The 13,967-nt window shown below is 38.6% G+C and overlaps 1 protein-coding gene across 1 annotated transcript in view; it reads left to right on the forward strand.

Annotated features, from left to right (window-relative positions):
* Window positions 1-13,967, forward strand: part of xkr6b (XK related 6b) — a 58,428-nt gene that overhangs the window by 14,930 nt on the left and 29,531 nt on the right. The window lies entirely within an intron of this gene.

Here is a 13,967-nt window from a genome sequence, read left to right on the forward strand (position 1 = left end):
CCAAAGATCTTTTGACATTTGCTGAAACAGACCTGGGCGGAGTAAGAGTAAACATTCTGGGGCTTTACTGAATTAACCAAGTTTGATGGACTCTGCAATCCTATGTCTTTGATAAATTACTAATCAGTTCTAGTCCAAAAAAAACTGAAGTATGTTAATCTTCATTCTGTTCTCCAGAAATGTGATTCTGACAGCAGAATAACAAACAACACGAATCATAAGATGAAAACAACAGAAAATAAATGAAAATAAAATATTCATCATCATCCGAGCTACACCCGGAAAAGTTTGGCTGTCTGTATGTATAATTGAAAAACAATGATGATGATGATGATGAGAACAACAACAATACAAATGAAAAACAACAACAGCTTAAACAAAAATAATTAAACAACAATAATGATGATAAAAACAACCCCTAATGTAAACAAAAAAAATGATAACAACAACTGCAGGAACAACAATATTAACCCTTGTGTTATGTCTGGGACACAGAGAAAACACAAGGGATACCACAAACACATTTTCCCCCGGACGTTTGGGTCACATTGACCCTGAGATAAGGCAAGGTATAACAATTAAGCAATAATAATGATTATGAAAACAGTGATGATGAAATAACAATATAATGATGTTAATGTGAACAACAACAACAGTATTAATGACAAAAAAACAACCTGCTGCAATAATAATGAAACAACAATAATACCCTGCAACAGACTGGCATCCTGTCCAGGGGGTCTCTCGTCCTAAGATGCTGGGATAGGACGTAATTGTAATTATATAATATAACAAAAATAACACTAATAATAAGGCACACTGGCATAATGGTAACACACACAGCAAAGAGGTTCACTTTCAGCTTGAGGCAACTTGTGTCCTTTCTGTGTGGAGTTAGTTTGTTGCGTGGCCTCTTCGTGCACCGTGACAGGCAGCAACCACATCAGGGTGTCACCCGCTCTCGCCCTTGGCAGCTGGGACACCAAGAAAAAACAAAAAACGGTTTAACCCCATTTAAAAAGGAGGCATCTTTGAAAAAAAAAATTGAAGACAAATGTTATAAATAACATCTATGAGTGAATTAAGTTAATCAAAGTTAATTCGATTTTCAGTGTAAATATCAGAGGAATTTAATCAGAATTGTGTCTAATCTTTGCGGTGTTCGGTTGTTTCACCCTAAAGATGAATTAAAGCCTACATATTAGAGAATGGTTCTTTAATATTTGTTTGAGATGTCACCAGAGGGCCGTGAACATCAAGTGTTGCATGCATAATAAATGATGGATTCAGTAGGTTTTGAAGCTAGAAACGCTTCCTAATCATGAAGCCTGTCATGAACTCGCCGCTCGCAGCTGCCGTGTCTTCCTTAGACGGGCTGCGTTATTGCGTTGTTGTTGTTACGCTCGCCGTTACTCACGCTCCACCACCACGTTTGCACCTGACACCGACTGCGTTCGCTCGCACGTTTTTCCCCCACCGGCTCCGATCTGTTAATGATGATCTGATGTGTCAGACTCTCCGCCGCACCTGTCGGCTCGGAGAAATTGTGGCGCCGACGTGTTCATTTCCAGGAGAGGAGGAGTCATTAGCATGCTAGTGGGTCCACGTGTGAACCTCTGCAGACGGGATGAAAAGCAAAAAGCCTCGGATGTGTGTGTGTGTTCGTAATTGGCTGAAGGAGACGGGGAAACATTCAGGGCTCCTCGAAGGTTTGGCAAAAGAGAAGATTCCGGAATGAAAATCTGAGGTGAAAGTGATTAAATAGATCATCTGGCAGTACAGTCAGACTATGATTCATTATTGGACTCTGGACTCCTGATGCTGTCGTAATTAGCTTGTGCACGACATCTGTTCATCACAGCGATCACCCACCATCCTCACACTACTCAACACTTCCTTCTATTCAAATGAAAACTCCAAATGAATGTTTGGATGACTCAGAGAGGCTAAAGTACTTGTGTAATTGGCTGCAGCTGAGATGGACGGTACGAGCTGCGTGACGTCCTCGTACCGTTCTTACTCTTCCGCTCTTAATCAAACCTGTAATGTGATGTTCGGCCTTCATCTGATGATGCTATTCCAGGAGAGGTTTCATAGAAGTCAGGATTCAGACTCGTGATCGCTGACATGTTTTATATATTCATTTCTATTAAATGAAAATATATAGTTGATAATGCATTCATAGCACACGCATGTCTCAGAATAAAACGTGTGTCTCTAAATTGAATTAAATCTCTTTTATAAAAAGCAGGATCGTCCGCACAGTTAAGCTACAAAAAAAGGTATGTTATCTATAAAATGACTTTAAACTTAGACAACCGCGTTGTTCTTGTCATTTTTCTTCTCTATTAACAGACAAATACTTACATTTTTAGCTCGGCTTTTTCCTTTTTTCCATGATTTCAGGCTTGATGTGCAAGGCATTCTGGGATACCACTTACTTAGCCTTACATTTCTTCTTCATTCCTCAACTTTTAAGTAGTGGCAAAGCACGGATTTTGAGCTTGAGGAATACGAAGTTAAATGGGACGGATCCTAAGAACTGTAAAACCAGACTATTTGAAGGTGGTTGAAGCAATATGCAGCTGCAGAGTGATATCATCATGACATGGACGGACAGTTTTGTTTATTGGACAGATTGACAAAGACCTGATGACCAGTGAGTCAAAGGCTATGTTCAAAATGCAGTTACAAGTGACTTTCACCGCTGTTTGATTTGACAGTGTGACAGTGAGTACAGTCGCATTGAATCTGACATTTTTAAATCAGGCCAGTTTTAAATGTGCATTTTGGAATGCAACCGCAATATGATAAACCAGGTTGCATTTTCAGATTGACATCATTCTTACCCACGCAACAATTTCAATAAAGTTGAATTTATTAAAATCAACATGGATTTTGCGCTGTTTTTATTATTATTATTCTTATTTCTCTTGTATATTTTGTACATATTGTTTATCCCTATTCTAATTTGGTTAAACCAATTCGGGAGTCGTCTACAACCATGGAAAATTCCATGTATGTATACCAATATGTAGGTAAGTAAGTAAGTAAGTAATATTTGTAGATTGTTATGTACTGGCGAATAAAGGTGCTCTTGAATCTTGAATCTCTTGAATCTTGAAAAAAGAAAGTGCCACAGGTAGGTAAGCGAAGGGACAGGATTTTGTGGGCCTCGATGACACATTGTATTTATCTGTTCGTTCCTGGAGGACTGAGTGCAGTCTTATCCAAGTCTATATTCTATTATTCTGGATCTTGACCCTTTGGTCTAAGTCAGAGGTGTCCGAACTGTTCTCAAATAGGGCCTTTAATCCACCAGCCTTACACCCCAGCTCGGGCTCTGAGGTCTGTGGATCAAAATCTACTTATGGTTCCTCGCACACGGTTCAGGACCAGAGGAGAGAAATCTTTTCAGGCTGTTGCTCCTAAGCTTTGGAACGATCTTCCTCTCTCTTTGCGCTTGATGATCTACTGACTCCTTCAAGAAACATCTTAAGACGTTTCTATTTGTTCAGGCTTTTCCATGAATTTCTCGAACTCCTGTGTTGTTCTCAGTATTATCTTGATCTTTAAAGTATGTACTTTTTTGAGTATTGTTTTGATTGTTTAAGCGCTTTGTGACCCTGGTCTCGAAAAGCGTTATATAAATAAATATTACTTACTTACTTACTTACTTAATAAAGGGAAAATGAACTGGGGCCAAATGTAAATATTGACATCTCCTTTAAGAGTTCAAAATACAGTATGTCTATCCTGACATAGGCAAAACATTTTAAGTATTTAGTAATACCATCAACACTTTTTTAACTCGTGGGAGCTTGTTATAAAAAGCTTGTTTCGACTTTAATATTAAAATGTTGTGTATTTTCTAACATCTGGTTGAAGTTTATAACGTCAGCTGTGGGCCTTCATGATATCATACACTCACTTAATTATCACTGTTTATAGCATTAAGTCATACAATGCTATGTAACCGGCGTGATGTCGCCAATGATCAACTGCGGGTCACTGAACAGCCAAACAATAAAATAGGATTCGAGCAATAAAGCAAGTTTATGCTTAAATACCTGAAGTATGAACGTAGACTTAGCTACGAGAAAGTACAACACAGGACACACAGAAAGACGGAGGTTAAGGATGTTGACTTGCTGTAGAAACCCTTTATAACCCATCCAAATATTGAACATTAAGTGTAGTTTAAGTCATATTTTATGGTTGAAGTTTACAAAGTATTTTGATTCTTACTTAAATTGGCCAGAATGATGTATTTTCTTTGCAGTTTTTTTTCTCCGCTGGAAAACGATTTCCTTGCCTTGAGCAACGTGTCGACTTTGTCAGTGTATTTAAATTAAATGATGTCTACAAGTTCCACTCCTCGCCCGTTCTCCGCCGCGTCCCGTGCAGCCCTCTGATGTCGACGTGAGTGGATAATGAGGTGATGCCCTGCTGCAAGAGTCTGACCTAGATTTATTTGGGAGTTGAGAGCAGACCCGGTCAGAACGACGCTGCCGTGTGAAGAGAGCGCGCTCGGCTCTCATCTCAAGCACAATCGGTTCCAGCCACGCGTGACAAATTGAAACAACCGAGTGAAGCTTCCCTGCCCGCGCTGTTGGAACGTTATAATCCATGTTAGTGTTGTAGCAGCTCCACTGCCTGCACCTCGGTTTACTGCATCCCAAATGTAAACTCCAGATATGTTGAAATGTTGCAGATTGTTGAGGTCGACATAATATTTGACCTTTTCACTAATTTATTTTGAATTATTTATTTTAGATGAACATCAAAAAAACACAAATAAATGTATTTTTATCAGCATGAATACATATATTCACCAGTATTTTAACCCTTGTGTTATCTCAGGGTCAAGGTGACCCAAAGCCTCAAAACAAATGTGTTTGTGGTATCCCTTGTGTTATCTCAGGGTCAAGGTGACCCGAAGGCCTGAAAATGAATGTTGTGTTGTTCCTTGGTGAAGGTGAACCTCCCTGGCTTCCATAAATATATATGCAGTAGTGGAGGTCGTTCATCTTGACCCAGAGACAACACAAGGGATAAATATAAATAGTAGCATTAAGCTCAATGGTACAGCAGGTTTCTTAAGTATTCGCACAACACACACACTCACAGTAGTAGCGAGGAAGAAAGCACTTTGTAAACAGAAGTAACATTAAAAACTTTATTTAATCCACATCCAGAATGGCATTTAATTGAATCATCTTCTCTTGGGTTCACTAGTAATCCGTTTTTGCAGTTTTTGAGCTATGTTGCTAACACACAAATACACGCTGGTGATTACATAACCACCTTGAGGAAAGTTAAACGGAGTATTTCTTTAAATCAATGATTCAGTTTAACTGTATACTCATAAAATAATTTCAAGGTTGACATGGAGGAGATGCTGAATCGATGGATGAGTAAACCAGTAGAATATAATTGTTCAATCAAAACATGTAACACAAAACTATGATTTAACTATTTGTACCTTTCTAGTTCTTTAAAAACACCCTTGAGTCGTATAAGAAGTGTTGATGGATGAGGGGTGAGTAAGTGAGAATGTGCATGATGTGTAAATAATGCTGAGTGAGAGAGTAAATAAAGCTCATACAGAGAAAAAAATCTTGTGAATGCGTAAGAGTTGTTCGAGTAGCTTTAGAGTAAAGGCGGTGGTTGTGTGAAAAATCTTGTCAGTTAAACATGTTACAAAAAGAGCTTTTTATACCTGTAGTTTAACTATCAGGAGTTTATATTGTCCCCAAAAAAACTTCTGAGCAATGATTTTCAACCTTTTTGTCCATGATGTATGTCGTGTTTCATATTTAAATACACCTGAAATAAACAGTTTTAGTTAAAAAATAAAATAAGATCTGAATATCTGTATTAGTTTTTTGTGATTTATGAAACTAAACAACAGCATTGGATTCAACTATAATTATTATTCTCGTTATCATCATCATTAATAGACTATTTTAATCCAAGCACATTCGAATATATAAAATGTATTGATTTCACTTTTTAGTGAATGATAATAATATGGACAAACAACTCAAAACTCTATAAATATTTGTGCACAATAAGAAATAAACACACTCCTACTACAGTCCTGAGTCCTTTAAACAGCTGCAACTCTATAGTATATTAAATAATATTTGTTTATATTTAAACATCAAAGTGACAGCAGCCTTCATTAGAATTGCGTCCATATACTACATCTATATTTTAACGTCAAACCTTTACAATTGAAATACTGAAATGTATTCATGACCGTGTGAAGACTAATGGGAAAATAATCCATGTCACTGTCCTCATTTCCCGTGTCGTGGCGACAGGGTCGGAGCATGTGGAACAACACAATCAAAATTTATGAGCGGAATCAAATAGATCGGAGTCTTTTCCCAGAATGTAAATTCATCAACAACCCATCAACAGAAGCCAGACCTTGGTGGAGGTCTGTGTGTCCTCGTCTGACAGGCGTCGTAGTTAACATCTTGCGGTGAGTAATCGTCACCGCAAGATGAAACGATGCGTTTATGGCCATGAGTAATACGTATGTGTTTTTCTAGTGAGGCCAGGGGCAGCCGTGAGTGCCTCATTGTGTTCAATGAGCTGGAAAACATGGCGTGCGATCGCAGTCATCCACCTGTCTGACCCTCTGACCAGGATGATTCGGCGTGTAGCCTTGTCACGGGATGACCTCGCGATCTGAGCAGTCTCCCGTCTGACATAAGCTCTCTCTCTCGTCTGCTGTCGGTTCCCAAGACTCTCCTTCCATCTCATAGCACCCCTTGTTTTCTTTCACAATTCTGCAGTTTTCCTCGCGATGCTAAGTCGGCTGTTCCCCTGCTGTCTCTCGCGGTCTCGGCCTGGCAGGCCCTGGTGGGCAGCAGGCGATGACAGTTGTATTATCAGTCGATTGCAAGGTCACTTTCACTCAGGCCCTCTGAGACATGACAGAGCTGTCTGAGCCAGAGAAACAAAGAGGGTGATGAGACACTTCTCCGATCACATGGTTCTTAGTTATTTATACTGGACTCATTCTAGGAAACTGGTGGCTTGTTTTTTAACCGGCCCAATTTGCGAGCTTTAAATGTGTCTAAAATGTATTTTTTTTAGGGATGAAACTTGGTACAATTGTGTTCTTTATTTCTCTTGTTCTTATTATTATTATTATTATTTTTTTTTTTTAAATTATAAAAAATTGCTGTATGTATTGGCTACTGGAAAAAACAAAAAAACAATTTAGTTAATTTAGATCAATAAAGTTTTACCTTACCTTACCTTACCTTACAAGTGTACATAATTGCATAATGCATTATCATTCATCCTTTCTTACCAGGACTATTTAGACATGTCTCATACACAATATGTAACCGCATTTGTCTTACCTAAAAATAAAAGTATAATCGCTTAGAAAACTATACACCTTCGTCTTCTATAAAAATAATAAAAAAAATAATAAAAATCACATGTTCGGTCCCACAATTTGACATATCAACCCTTATACAATACTTAATCTATGTTTCATTTCCACTAACAATGCAATTATCAAAGGTGTGTGTTTATGTTATTATCTTTTGCATTTTACAGTTTCTCTTCAGTTTCTTAGTGTTAATATTTTGTTATTGATTTAGTCCAAAAGCAAATGTAAAGCTAACAGCAGATTATTGTGTTGAAACACATTTAAAATTACAGGGGAGAGAATTTCATTATTTGCTTGATTACAATGTAAACAGTGGACTCTGATGACATTTGGATTTCTATTAATGGTTAATAATACCATATAAAATGGAGGCGTAGTAGTGACTAGCAGTGACAATCCCTGGTTTCAACGTGAAGTGGAAGCTGCAGTTTCTCCAATTGTTACTTGATTGCACCAGAATTGCAATATCCAGTTAAAGAGGGGGACAATTAACCGCGACACTGTAATTTGAGTTCTCTCGAGTGGTTTTCTGCACAACAGTTATCTCTTCCACATGTCACGTATCAACTGAAGTCATATCGTCTCTCATCGATTATGAAGCATAATTTGTTTCAGCTCAAAAAGTGAAAAAGAGAGAAAAATATAAATATTAAAATATGAATATAAATAAATAATGAAGTGCCTTAACAATTTAATTCTAATCATTATTTAACATTATAGTGTACACAGAGGTTACTTGGTTCTATTTGCTTTGTTAGATTGACGGTATCTGACCTTTTAACATGGCAGACATGAAAAATCTCATTAAGTATTTGAACAAACACAAGAAATCTAGACCCCAGAAAAGAAACTTGCAGTTAAAACCGTATGCTTAAGTAAAGCTACGTAAAAGAAACCAACATGTTATGGCTTCACATTTGACTCACATCGTGTCGTAACCTTCACCTCCATATGTGCCCATCTGCTGGCACTTTCTCTCCAGCTTCAGAGTGCGGCTCCATGTGTGGGTGTTCAGCCTAATGCAGACTATCCTCGTGTTCTTTGATTGCCATTTAATTGCCATGGAAACGAGTGGGTTGGATACAACTGCTCCCTTGAGAGCTTTGAATGACAGAATGGAGCTAAAGGCTTTCGAGCTCTTGCCTCGCACCGATTCTGCCCCTCGTGCAGATGTTACCCCCAACCAGCTGTTGACCCACAATACGACACAGTCATGATTAAAGCTTAGACGACAATAAGCACATGTCTGTTATTTGAATCGCACTTGGCTGTCGCCGGATCGCTGGCACCAGACGGCTCAGCTAATTGTTTCCCATCGCGGATAAACGTTTGCTTCCAGCTGAATCGGCTTGATTGCACGATCGTCTGGTAGACTCCAAATTTTCTGCGATGTTGTCGGGATTTGCTGCCTTAGCTATTGAGCCGTTGAGGATTTCCAGGCTTTTGTAGACGACACAAAGCCTTGACAGAGACATATCTATGAAATAATGAAATAAAACAAATTCTTCTTGCAGGACTGTGTCATTTTTACTTTCACATTTTTCAAAAGACTCCGATTTAATTTTGTAGATAGATGCATAGATAGAATTTTACGTTGATATCTATATGTGCACATCTCCTCTTTCATCTGTGCTTCTGTCAGATAGCGTTTCAGGCTGTTCCTCTGAGACTCAGGTAAAGAGCTACATGTAAAGGCCTCAGGCTGCGCCACTACTGATCCACCTCTCCAGCTCCTTTCTCACTCTAACACGCAACAAGACACATTATTTTGACAGCGATATGTCTTGGATCGCTCTAAAAAGTGTCAAATTTGACTGATGGAAGTATTTCAAATCGCGGAAATGAACCGAGCCAATGGGAATTTGGAAGATAAATGCTGAGCGATGCTCTGCTAGTGCTGAAGCTTGAACAAAGGAAATATTTAAGTAGATGCCTTAAATCTAGATTTCAATTATTCCATTTGATTGTGACTGTTGCTTAATCATAAGCCTGACACTCGAAGAAACAGACAGTATAATTTGTTTGCCAGCACGATATCTATCTAAAACGTCTGTGTGACAAAAGCATTTTTGTCGGAGCAATATTAAAGCATGAAAGCACATGGCTGTCTTCATCAAGGACACTGGCGGAGAATTTTGTTCCGGCTGATGTGACACGATGGTTCCTGTGGTAATCCATCCGGAATTTGAAAGGAAGAATCCACTTCTTTAATCCTGTTTACAAACACAGGGAACGGCGAGGATAGCGTGACTGTGGGTCAGCGCTCGGCTTCACAAGGTGAGCAAATTCCATTGAGGCCTCCTCTAATGACTTATTGACCGGCTGCTACTGAGCATGCTCCACATTGGCGTCTTCAAAGGTGGTGCTGGCACAGAGTCATGCGTTTGTTTGGGACAGCAATGTTCAAAGTCAGCTTTGACTTTCTTGCTGTTGCACATACACATGGTTTTGTGAGGGATATTGTAGAAGATGGGAAATATGTACATAAATATTTACAGCCTTACACCCCAGCTCGGGCTCTGAGGTCTGTGGATCAGAATCTACTGATGGTTCCACGCACACGGTTCAGGACCAGAGGAGAGAAATCCTTTCAGGCTGTTGCTCCTAAGCTTTGGAACGATCTTCCTCTCTCTTTGCGCTTGATGGATCTACTGACTCCTTTAAGAAACATCTTAAGACGTTTTTTTTGTTCAGGCTTTTCCTTGATTTTCTGGAACTCCTGTTGTGTTATCACTTTTATCTTGACTTTTAAAGTATATACTTCATTGAATATTGTGTTGATTCTTTAAGCGCTTTGTGACCCTGGTCTGGAAAAGCGCTATACAAATAAAATTTACTTACATACTTACATATGGATGTATTGACCGCAGCAAAATCTTAGTCTGTGACGTCAGAACAACCCAATAGAAGGACAATTTAGGAAGAACTTAGAAACTTAAACACTAGACATTATCATCGCCAGACATTGTAAGTGACCCTAGACACCTACAAAACTGCACCTCACAAAAAATCTCATTAAATAAATACATTTATTTCGCTTTCACTTTGGTGTTTTATTCGGTTAATATGAGTACACAGTCGTGCTCCTTACGTTTATGCTTCAGAGTTAAGGCGGAGACATGGAAAACCAAGAAACAATCCAATTTTGGCAGGATGGTGCTGTGTCCACTTTTTCATGTGAGTTCTCTAAGGAATTTGTATTAGTTCTATTTTTCCGCACTGCAAATCATTCCCTGTGGATCTAATCACGGGCTCTTGCATGTGGTCCAAAGATGGTCTTATGGAAAGCCTGCCCTTGATCGTATCTTGGCAGTGCACGTCGTCATTCGAAAAGGGGTCGACCAAGTTTCGGTGTCACCAAGAAGACTACCAGGAAGAAAAAATTGTGGACTGATTCCCACTACTTTTGGCTTATTTGCTGTGGTCAAGGTTTTGTTATAGCTAGCAGCAGCTTATTGGGAATTCACAGGGTTTTTCCAAATGATGTCAATAAAGTAATCTTAATATTATTTCAGGAGAAAAGTGAAACAAAAAAAATCATAAGACTATATTCAAGTTGAGGTTAGGGTTAGGGTTAAGAATCCTGTAAAAATAGCCACTACACATTTAGAGGAAATGCTAGCTAATATCGTGTATCCTAACTAGGCCATTAGAGAGCAAAATCCCATCCTTGGCTTTCCATCTTTGCACACCATTAAGTGGCTTTACTTACCACCATTTAATACTGTTTTATAACAACTTAACACTACAGACTAGAAATATCCCCAAAGACCCAAAGTATCTAGTTATACATTGCAATCTTGTGTTTGTAAAATACACCATATGGTTCTATTTGTAGCATGGTCTGTACTAAAAATCTTGAAGTATCCCACTTTGGTGTGCACAAATCTTCAAGAGGGGAAGTCTCTCTGGCGGGATTGCTTTGATGAAAGTGTGTCACAGACTGTGGATGGGGTCTGATGTAAATTGGGGTGAGGACCAGAGACAAAATCCACTTGAGGACGTGCTCACAAACCTGCTAATTATCCTCTCACAGATGTTTAGTTTGCTGGAGTGAATTCGAGTCCACCTGCGACAAAAGCGTTTGAAGAATTGTCTTTGAAAAAGACCAAAAGAGACCAAAGGGAGGAAAAGCCTTAAAATAAAAGTAACATTTACTCACCTATTATTTTAATTAGTAAACAATTTTTTTCTGTTTCCTGTAGCATGTCATTTATTATCAGATCTATTTCTGTCACTGCTGTGGCTCTTTGATTGAGAAACAGTTCAACGCAGACAAGCACAGAAGAAATGATGACCTGTGAATGTCCTGCATAAACAATCTAACATGAACATGCAGAAGAGTCTATTGAATTCTAAAGTGTACTTAAAGATAATAAAGCTGTGACATCGATGTTTGCATTGACTTGCGAAGACCAGAATGGTTCCATTTTCTAGCTGGTGATAGACTCTCTTGAAGAAAACAGAACTGCACACAAGAGGAAATACCTTTTAACAAGTCCTCACAACACGGTCACAGACGTCAAATTGTTGAGGGAAAATTGCAAGTTTTAAAGTAACCGAAATGAAAATGACAATAACTGAGATCAAAGCACAGCGTGAAGCCTATAGCATCTGATCACTGTCCTCACTTTTCAACATCCATCTTCTGAGAGCTGCCACAGAAAAATCACTTACAAATACTCAATGGGGTGATTACAAAATGAAAAACATTTTGGGCCATAATGGTGTGAGAGAATTGCTAGCAATAAGTCAAAGTTTTCTTATTAAAACAGAAATGTGTGGCTGCTTACAGGGAAACTTAATATGCTATGTTAAGATTTTTAGAGACAGATATTTCTAGATATGAACTCTTAAATGTCCCTCTTTTGAACTGGTATTTGTACTTATAATTATATTTGTCCAAACACTTGTAACATTAATTGTACCAGCTTTTCATTAACAGGTTATTGAGGAAGATCTCTTATCATTTTTTCCCATGTAAGGTATATAACCTGTCTTATTATCCCTGCCCCTTTTGGAATATGCAGAAAGGTATTCAATTATTTCTGTGCAATAAATCCTGGTTGACCATCCTACTTCTGAAACCATTGGAGCTCATAATCCATGCGTTTGTTGTCTTCACGTTTAGACTTTTAAAAAGGAAAACTCTACAGGGAGAATTCTGACCCGCTCTAGTAGAAGAACTCACATTTCTCCGATCCTTAAAACTCTTCACTGGCTGCCAGTTTCTTTCAGGATCAATTTTAAAATTCTAGTTCTTACTTTTAGAGCTATTCATGGTCAGGCTCCTCCTTACATCAGTGATCTGATCCAGCCTTACACCCCAGCTCGGGCTCTTAGGTCTGTGGATCAGAATCTACTGATGGTTCCTGAACACGGTTCAGGACCAGAGGAGAGAAATCCTTCCAGGCTGTTGCTCCTAAGCTTTGGAACGATCTTCCTCTCCCTCTGTGTTTGATGATCTACTGACTCCTTCAAGAAACATCCTAAGACCTTTTCATTGGTGTGGACAACAATTACCTGGAGGTTCTTGCAAACGTAACAGAACATTAACTATATTATTTACCCTTGCTCTGATGTAGTGTTGTCGGTTATATAGAAGGCCAAATCACAAAATATTTTTTAGAATCATTTTGTTGTGGTGGAACACAGGAAAAAAGTGTTTAGTTTTCCGAAAAAAAAATTTTTTTGGCTGCAAACAGTCCACATCCATAGACACAATATTCTCCGTTTCACTATCACGGCTCTTCAACGTGGTTCAACAAAGACAATGTCAGAAGGACACAATCCCGTTTGAACCTCAGCCTTCTCTTAAGCCACACGCTGCTCTAACAGCAGCCAGTGTGATTTCCACTTTCCTCCTTGATGTTGAAGCATTAGAGGGGTTTTGGCTGCCCTCCCTGGGAGAACGCTGGAGTAAAAGCAGCTGCTCAGAGTCGATTAGAGCTGCTGTTCCTCCACGGTCAGGCCCACACATCTTTGTCCTACTTCTGCCTGGCATAGCCCCGTCCAAACCTGCACGCGAAGGTTCTCTCCTTAGGTCGCCGCTTGTGAATTATCAATCCAGCTGGCTCGTCTTTTCCTTTAAATCGTTGACCTGGATCCATGTGATCTTGTGACTTGGTCTGCAGCGCTTTTGGCTTGCAAATGTAAAATCTGACCTTCGTGCAAAACAAGGTTGATCTTTCGGAGTTTTGCACAGCAAGATTTGGATCGACTGAACAAACACTGGAGTGTTAAGTCTGCTTTTGCTGTCTGTTCTGCCAAAATCTGTGTCCAGTCACATCAATTCACCTTTTGTTCCTATTATTCCTTTTTATTATCTGTATAAAAAAATAGGATATATATATATATATACTTTTATTTAGATATAAAACATGTTAAATTAATGTTTTAAATCCTGGTATTTCTAAATCTCATAATATATTAAACGTGTAAATGGAAGAAAGTTAAGTTTAAAAGGTATAAATAATTTATTTTTTTAAATTACCAAAATAGGGGGAAAAATGTCAACATTTATTTTTCATTATTATTATTATTATTT

Source organism: Callionymus lyra, chromosome 17 (assembly GCF_982586985.1).
Source record: "Callionymus lyra chromosome 17, fCalLyr1.hap1.1, whole genome shotgun sequence".
Classification (NCBI taxonomy): Eukaryota; Metazoa; Chordata; class Actinopteri; order Syngnathiformes; family Callionymidae; genus Callionymus; species Callionymus lyra.